Source organism: Anguilla anguilla, chromosome 4 (genome assembly GCF_013347855.1).
Source record: "Anguilla anguilla isolate fAngAng1 chromosome 4, fAngAng1.pri, whole genome shotgun sequence".
NCBI classification, from domain to species: domain Eukaryota; kingdom Metazoa; phylum Chordata; class Actinopteri; order Anguilliformes; family Anguillidae; genus Anguilla; species Anguilla anguilla.
Window position 1 is genome coordinate 52,213,559 of NC_049204.1, and position 10,168 is coordinate 52,223,726.

The window sequence follows — 10,168 nt, forward strand, 5'->3', positions numbered from 1 at the left end:
TAATTTAACAAGATTATCCAATTCAACATTCCAAATGACTATGAACTGTTTTATCCATCATCATTTGAATTTTGAATATGGATGAAACTATCATTTCCAATTACATTTATCATGGTAATAAGATTCACTGTTTGCATTTGCCTGCAGAATGCATTGCCCAAAGTGTTATTGCCTATTTTCTGATAATCTTAAAAATGTGCTTCTGTGCAGTGCTGAAGTAATCTCTAAAGCCGCTTTTCCACCGCATGGTACCGGCTCAACTCGACTCGACTCTACTTTGGTTTTCCATCGGGCAAAAGTTGTGGTTCCAAGCGAGCTGAGGCGATACCAAAAGGTGACGTGACAACACTGCAGGCCACTGATTGGTCAGAGAGAATCGTCACTTATCCTCTTGCTTCGCCTTTGAGCAACCAGAGTCGTCTCGTCGGCTGAGCTCTGATGTAGGATTTCCCAAACTCTCCTGTTTTTTTTCAGCAGTCTTTTGTCTTGCTGCCTTCAGCCTCTTCTGAAACAAAATTTGTCTCCTTGCTGTGACAAACAGCCACATACTGAGAATCGATATCCTCCATTGTTCCTGTGTGTGACACGTTGAAGATGACGTCACGGTAGTTTCATGCGGCATCGCTATGAGGACCAGCTACATTGATGAGGGTACTATCTGCAGTGGAAAACGATGTACCTGGTACCAAAAGCGAGTCGAGTTGAGCCGGTACCACGTCGTGGAAAAGTGGCTTAAGACGGTGTGGAATTAGCACAATTTGCCTTCTGAACCTCAGTTAGGTGCACAGCAAGGCTAATAAGTCTCATTTTGAGAAGTCATATGGTTGTAACTGCATGTTGAAGATAACCAAAAGACACCAAAGTCCTATTTGTACTACTATTAAACAATTACAGAAGCACTAATTATTAGGGCTGGGTGATACTTCTCAAAATGATATTGCGATAGGCGATTGAAGAGGGATAAAAACGGTTAAACTGACTCATAGTGATTCCTTTGAGTCAGCTATATCCCCCTCCCACGTCCCTCGAATACCCAAATAAAAAAATCCTTTCAATAGCTTATCTCACTCATGAGAGAGCAGTTGTCAAGTATTCATTAGGGTGGGAATAAACTGATTAAAGGGAAATGTCATGTCAGAATATGTCTCTAAAGAAATAATTCTACAGTAGAAAAAACATGGAGTATAAATATGACCATCCACTTGAGAAAAATGTACATAAACATAAGCCTTCATTAATTGCTTTTAGGGGTTTGTGATTTGAATATTTTTTCTAGTTTATCTATATAAGAATCTCGCCCAGCAGTGTGTTCTGCTTTACTCTGAAAAATTATCACATTTAATACTTATTGCAGCTATGTAACTGCAATATTCATTATTATTTTTTAAACTTCTTTCCAAAAGTGGCGCTGCATTGTACTGAAAAATTCTCACTAACTTGCCACAATTTTACCCTGCATTACATAGCAATATTGATTGATGTTATTGGGTGCTTGAATGTAGTTTGCATGTATGTGTACATTTTAGTCATTGTTGAAGACAATGTTGTTTTTTTAACTCTAGGTGAGGCAAAGACTCATTTCCATGAAAGTAAACCAAACAAATCTGGTCTAGCTTTAAACGAAGTGTATCTCTTTAAAGTGCATATATAAGTGCCTTCATAAACATGACATAATGGTTTCACTGATCCCACATTAGTAAATGTCATGTTTTATAAATGGTGACATAGCAGCTTATGAAACATGTTATGTCAATTGTGAAATAGCCAACAATGTCACCTGGCTAATGGTTAAACGTTATAAAGTGTGATAGAAAACATGGTTATGTAGGATGCTAGACTAAGTGTGACATAATTCATGATGTCAATTGATGTCACCGCATAATTATGAATGTAAATGGTTTTACTTTATCCAGCAGACTACTGCTATAGTTTCTATAGATTAAAAGGCAATACCTTATAATCTATATAGTTTCACTTTAAAGTAGGTACAGTAGAATACTTAGCAAAAAAAGCAAAACCTTAGCATGATAAATGTTTGAAAAGGTTTAACGTTTTGCAAAATGTATCTATGAATGATTTATAATGCAATACCACAGCATTAGGACAATGACATTGAAAAGGATGTCTCTCCAGAGGATGCTTGACCCTGCACAGTACAATAGCAAGCTACTAAAATGATTAGCTAATGTTTCATGAAGGAAAGCATAAGTTATGAGTATGGTATTATGGTATTAAAGTCATAAGATATTGAATAAAAGCATAAGTGGTGCAGAGTCAGGGACATCACCTCAGTCCAGTGGATGACTAAACCTGGAAGGACTGAAGGTTCATGTGATCTTGTGAGCCACGAGTAGGTGGGAGTATTTAAAAGGCATTTTCATCACTAAGTACTTTAGCTATTATGACATGAGTGGCACACTTTTAATACGATATTTACTGCCATTGTCAGTAATTCACCTTGTCTGCCAGTGTGAATCTGTTCCGAAAATACGATGGTCCTTCGAAATCTCGCCGTGGTTTCTGGCCTACCTTTCGTGTTTTCGAGATTCAAGTTTATCAGGGTGGACAGGGATCAGTGAAGGCAGTGATGAGTGATGACTAATCCCATCTCATTGGCATTTGTGCGCTTTGCTCTGCTGACTGCGACAGCCATTTTGACTTAGTGGAAAATGTCACAGCATTCTGCCGTGGATTCTAGATGCCCCATCATCTGATCATTCCCGGACAGCAGAGAGAACACGAAATGAGGTGGGCCAAAAATCCTTTGAAGTACAAATAAATCATTAGACGAAAATCTGAATCTCATTAAGTGAGCACAAAGGAGCCAATCAAGAATGAAAGATCGGAGTATGAGTCTACTTTATTAAAAATACACTTCGACTAAGCTTGTGAGCAAATATTGTTCGATGGTTTTAATTTTTGTTCATTTGTTCTAAATTGAAAACTACACTGCATTTCTTCTGCAGAATGTCAAAAAAATAGTCCTTGAATTTCTTGCTAATGAGGTGTATCATTCTGAGTAATTATGAATTAATCCTTTTCAAAACATTTTCTTATCAAGAGAATTGTGAATTATCATTTAAGATGTGAACTACTATAATTCATTCATGTCACTTGATATTCATGAACAACATTTTCGTTTCATCAATATATATTTCACCTTGTAGTTATTTCGTAATGATTTGCTGGCAATGTATTTCATTTCAGATGTGGTAGAAAGAATTAATTTGTGTCAAGCCGTTCCCTTCACTCTCCACCCACCACTGATACTGCTACTTTTTTGAGGTACGTTTTTATATCCTTACCTGGCAGCACTGCCAGACTTGCCTTTTTTATCAGTTGCATTATCAAAGAATTGCCAAAGTTTTTGCAGTGAAAAGCGAAATTTACTTGCCAGATGTCATTGTGACTTAAAAAATGACAGCAGCTTCAAAAACCTTAGTTTTGAATTGAAATACGAAGCTAGAAATGTTAAACAGTAAAACTGTACACGTTTCATTTTCTTAACGAACAGTTTGTAATGAATAGCCAGTTGTTTGCCCCTTTTCTTTTTTTTCCAAAATGACTATTTTTAAAGGCTTTGATTTTTATTTAGGCTTTTTCTGGTTTGGGTTTTTTGGCTGAGCATATTATGCCACCTTAGAATTGAAACTTAATTTCTAATTTGTGATCAAATTGAGGAGTAATGATGCCCTGAAGTCCACTTAGAGAAAGGTAAGAGATGTTGAATATATGTGCAATTTTATGCCTTTGTGCACAGTAAGTATAGATATTGAAACTTGCAATCATAGGATTTGTGTCATTAGGCCTCTTCTTCAAACATCTTTTCAAACTGTTTTATTCTTTCTTTTCTTTGGAAGATAACTGATAATTGTTTGTTTGAACTGCAATTTTCATTATTAACTTTATAGATTCAGCACTGTAATCCAGTTGAAGTGACATCAATGTTTCTACACCTCCGTGAGCCCCTGGAGTGACACTCTGCTGTGGTGGAATGTCTGTGCTGGCAGGGGATCTGGCGCCAGACAGGTCGCAGGTTTGACGTCAGATATCAGCACTGCGTCCTCAATATTGAAGGTTTGGCATAGAGTCAGCTTCCCAACCCCTAAAAATCATGCTGTGCAGCAAATCATCAGGGAGGATTTCAAATTGATAAAAGGAGAAGCAAAATCACTGCATACAAGGAATAGTGCACTGTGCAGAAATAGCCTTCAGGGCAATACGCTATTAAGCTGATCTCCAAAATAGACACATGCAGCACAAGCCATATGCACAGTGCAGTTTATTTGCCCAGATTGCAAAGGAACAAAGAAGCTTGAGGACTTATGTACTGTACCAGGTCTGAGCCAGACCTGGGGACTCATTTGGACCAGACTTGCATCTTGGGAACAGTTCATTTACTCAGGCCATTAAGAGGATGATGCTCCCCTCATACATCACAAGTGACATTCATGCTCTCTGGAGTTAAGCGTTAGTCAGCAGGGAAGACACAGGCCAGAGAAATATCTAAGCCACCTTCAAAATTAAACATAAGAAGACTCTGCTGAATGTGATACAATGCTACACCCTGACAAAGGGACAAAAGTGGTATAAGGTACTGAGGGTACACATGCCACCTCAGATGATAACCATCCTAAATGAAAATATGGAAGAGAGATTCAAGTGTGACTCATTGGGTTGGAGAGTTAGACAACTGGACAAATCATAGTGAGGGAAACCATTATGGTGATGGGAGCTGTGTGGATATGCATACCCTGCTGGGGTACTTGCTGTCCAGCCCTGGCTGGGATCTGAGCGGTCCAGAATGTTCCATTATGAGAGGCTAAGAGCAGAGACGTTAGACTTCCTTGCCTTGCGTATCAGTCTGTCCTCATAAAGCAATAAAGACTGCACACATTTTAGGTGTACTTCCATTCTATGTGCACTAGCTGTGTAGCAAGACATTGAAGGTGATCGGGGGTCGTCCCAAAGTTTACGAAACATCAGCTAAGGCACTCATGGATGTAGGGGTTATGTCTGACTTCTGGGCTAATAATCAGGTAATCATAATAAGAACACCATTTTATCAACAACAAAAAAAATGCAAAGACTGCAAGGCAGATCTCCCTGAGATTGCAGAGACATGATGGAACATCCTGGTATCAGAATCAAGATCAGAAAGTCTTGATCAGAAAGTATATTTCAGAAATATATACCCTCAGACTGCCTGGCCATCACCAAAGCCCAGTTTAAAGTGGAAATGAACTATGCATTAAGAAGACAGAATAAAGAATTTCAACTGAAACTGCATTAAAGTGTGAAGAACAGGTACGAGAAAGACACAAAATAACTGCAGTTAACTAACTTGAACTGCAAAACTACATCTGCTGAACAATGTGCAGATGCATGCAGAAAAGGAAGAAAAGTTTGAAGGATGAGAACATAATAGACAAATATAAAAAGACAATGAGCTAGCAGCAGCCAAACAAGACTTAAGGTGGTTATATAATATAACAATGAAACTGTCATAAAAAGTCATCAAACTGACAGAAGGACAATAGTAGCGCAAAAATATTGTGTGAAGAACCACTCAGCAGATGGTGGAACAACTAGATAAGACACTGAATAAACAAGTACTGTTAAACTCCCATGAGATTCTTACAGTTTACAGCTTATACCTACGAGTAAGCTGCCAAGCCAGGAAAGAAGAACTTGAGAAAAATTCCAAGTGACAAAATTGAAAGTATACACATTACATGGGAATACAGGGTAAAGCTATCCAAACCGGAGTCACGACCTCAGCTAAACTGCTCATAAGTTGATCTGTGACTTACAGTATTTGGAAGGATGTAGGATGAGGAATTCAGATGGAAGGACTAATGGATTGTACAGAGAGATACCTTACTCCAATAAGGGAGGTACAGTGTGCAGCAGAGTAAGAACAACAGAAATAGCTATTCTATCTGTGTCAGAAATAGCACAGAATAGAGCCATTTTGGAAATACTGAAATTGGCCATACATGAATTTCAGTGACCTGTGGCAGGAATTTGTAAAGACAGATCCTGCTCAAACCAGATCATAACACTGTATACTTTGTAAATGTCAACAGAGGACACATATTCTGGCACTCCCACACAAGATAACACCGTAATAAAAAAAGAAAGAAAGAAGAAATTACTATCAGAAGTGGTAACTTATGGCATGACCCTTAACACAGGAGTTCATCCGACTGAAAAGGTGGAAAATGTTAAATGGGCCAAGTCAATAACCAGATCTAAGGCATATTACGCATGCATTCCACTTGTTCAAAAGGAGGGCAAAGGCGAAAAACCCAACCAACAGGCAACTTGTAGAAGCTGCCATTATAGCCTGGAAAATCATAACAGCATCACAATTGAAGGCACAAAAAGTCTGGCGATGTCAATGTGACAGAGACCTGATGTAGTTATTGAAAGTAAGGGATTTGCAACAAAATGCTGACTTTTTCCACTTACATAATTTACTTTAAGCTCATTGTCCCAATGCGTTTTGTCTCCTAAACCAAGCGGTTTATGTTTGCAAAAAAAAAAAAAAGACTTGGAAGGTGCCTTTCTGATTTTTTAATCTGAAATTCACTTCCTTGTGTGCACAACAGATAAACATCAATTTGAGGCTGTTGTCCGAATACTTTTAGAGGTCATTGTATATCAAGTATAATGCATCACATCATATTGAAATTTCCTAATTAGTTCTAGTGAAAATTCTGATGACCTGGCTTGAAAGGTCACAAACCATGTTTCCTATTAATTCCTGATTGTTGCAAGTCCTGGCTCATCAAAATGAAGGATATTTATGACATTAAAGAATGCAGAATGTCAAGCTGTACACGCTGTAATATATAGCCATTTAGTGCCTGTGATTTTTGCATAAATTATTTAGAAACATTGACTAAATGGAAAACTGTCACTGAAGCAGGAAGGTGGTTACTTATTGTAAGGATTATGGTAAAGCGTAGCTTTACAATATATGTGTACATGCCAATAACGCAGCACCATTGCAGAGCACTTGAAGTTACAAGAAGTATTTTTGTGTTTAGGAGGGCCAAAAACGAATTCATGAATGCTTTTCAGGCTGATCTATGGAAGCATGCAGCAAACAATTATAGGAGCATATTTTCATGTGGGTTGAAATTATTACTTCCTTGGCCTGCTGGTGTTCCTTATTATTTAAACAATAATAAATACTGCTACTGAATTTATGTTAGTATGAATAAACCTCTAGAAAAGGCAAATAGAGATAACATCTACAGAGAATCTGCAGTCTGGCTAATGGCTCTTTAAAGTGCAGTTCAATTTATGTAATTACTTAACCAAAGGACCTTTTAAGAGATGGCTTTAGGGTATATATTTGTTGGGACAACAAGCCTGTTAAGTTTGATTGGGTCTGTGCTTTCCTGCAATGTCTATCAATGGTCAAATTAACAATCCAAAATATTTGCTTCATTGTGTAATAATTTGTGACGTGGTAGAATAATAAATCACAGAATAGCGAGGACATGGGATGAGAAACATTGGTGCCTGTCTACAAAAGCTCTGTACGAGACACATATTGAAAAGGAAACAGGAAGTCAAAGGTCATCTGCTCTACTCCATTTGAGACCTTTAGGACTGCCTTCCATATGGCTGGCTTTAGCTGTCGTGAATAAGCCAATCGATTCCTCTTGCTTAGAGCAGGATGACTAGGATCAACACTACCTTGATTATAGTAGTCAAAGGCTCTTATTTTGGATATGTTAATAGGTTTAGAAATTACATTTTAATTGAATCTGAGAATCTCGATCGGCCTCTCCTTGATGCTTTTATTAAAGGAAGGCTCCAGATTCACATTATGTGTCTCCCTAAGACGACAAGCAGTGTGCTTCATTTACATTAGCCATGCAAAAGTTCTCTCTAGGGATTTCAAGGGCTTTCCAAAGGATGTAGACGTTCAGTGTTGCAGGCAACACCCAAACTACTGGGTTGTATTGCACTGTCACAAATCATTCCATAGACATTTTATTGCAGATGACCTGTTAATTTGTTTTCTCCTTTAAATACCACCTACTTTATTCAATATTTAATGATAGTAGTAATAAGAAATGTGTTAGGATTTGTATAAACTGATGAAACACACTGTTTAGGTAAAATAGGCATGGAAGGATTTTGAATTTTACACTGAGTGAGGTGACACAACAATTGAAAGAACACATTCTGCCTACTGTGCATGGTATCCAGTCCTGCTTAGATTGCTTATTATTAATTCTTAGTACCACAAAATACCTACAATCAGCTCAAATAATTCCAGGAGTGGCTAATTGAAATTACTTTATTATTGCAGTTCTCTGATTCTAATTTGACAAGGGAAATGGGCAGACCTGTTCTTTGGAAATTGTTCTATGTGACTAAGACGTATGTTCTGTGCCATGCAGTAATGCGGTTCATGGACTGTTTAGAATGGGTTAAAAATTCTCCATTCAGGCTTGTTGTCATGAGCTTTAAATATTGTAGCATACACATTTTCTGCAGCATGATTTCAAATTAATTGTGGTCTCTATTGGTTGAAAATGATAAATGTTTGCTGAAAAACTAGAATGAGCCCATTTAATGTGCCTATGAATGTTTAGAGCAATTTATTCATTGCATTCAACACATATCGAAAGGAAGAATAAGAAGAAATGCAAAATTATCAAGTCATAGGCCATGTCCAAATCAGTGCACTTGCCTACCATTAAGTATAGTTGATAAGCACACTGGATGAGAAAGTTAAGTAGGCAAAATTTTCTCCAAATGTATTGTACTTAAAATTGTAGGATGATACACTGCTTCCCAGGGTTTCACTCAGTATATTTGGAAGGATACTTTTCAGGAAGTAAATGTCTGCTTTGTTTTCCTTCAAGCAGAACAAAACCATGTGATCATGGTCGCACGAGGGTAGAACATCTTACAACACCACAGTAAGGCTGGAGAATGTATGGAGGATATCTTCAGCATATTGCCCATCACATATTAACTGACATACCGAACAGTATGCAGTATGCTTAGTAGACAGTGCATATTTTAAGGACACAGTAGTTAGGAAGTCGATTTGAACACAGCCTTAGTGCAGGACTGTTGAATGGGTATTATGGGAATTGCATGTTTTATGGGAGGTAAGAAGATTTTACCTTCAAACTGTTATCATAGGTTCCAGTAATGTATGATAGGTTCTCATTCTTGTGCCCCTTATGCCCATCCTATCCCATCCCACTGGGCTGGGCTGCTGAATCCCCCCCCCCCCATGTCCTGTTTACATTCACCTAGGTGTGGTTGAAGTAATCATTTTTTTCATGAAAAAAATTTCCCAGAAGTCAGAAGGCGCCACAAAAGTGAAACACTGGCGCCAAGTGCACACATACTGCACATCTCCTCCAATGCGTCTGGAGACTTGTAACGATGGTCCGGAGTGGGCCTTTTCCTTAGAGCAGTACACCACAGATTATTGAGGGGAAAAAGGGCTGATTTTTTAAAATGTCTCTCCCCGGCGTTAATATTTCATAAAGCCTTTCAGAGTTTCCAGGAAGGCCAAGAACCTTTTTACGTGCGAGGAGTACAAACATCTATTGAAAGAATGGCCTATTATGGCGATCTCTCCCCACAAATTGAAATGCTGTGCAGGGCTATATATTTTTCATGACCCACCAAAGTACAGCTTTAATATGTATACGCTGAATAGATTATTTATAGTGTGTTCTTAAAATTATGAAAACAGAGCAACAGTAAAAAATGTATCACCTTTCTCTTGACTGAAGTCTCTTGACTGAAGTATCTCACCTTTTAATAATGAAAGCAGGTGATGCCAGATTAAGCAAAACAGATTACGGTTTGTAATTGTGAATATATGTTACTACTATTATGGAAAATTATTATGGAAGATAATAGTTAATTAAAAGAGAAAGCTGTTCTTTTCACAGAAGGCAATGACAGTAAGAAAATGCCATTGAGAGGAACGAAACATGAGAAATGGACAGATGAGGCTACAAAGACTTTTAATTATAATCCTTGACACTGTTTAACACAGAAAAAGTGGTACATGGAAGGTCGGTAGTACCTCATTACAGCAAGCTCAGGTCATCCTCTTTGTATAAAGCTGTAAATCTACTTATGCTTAACCTTTTTATCCCTCACACTTGCA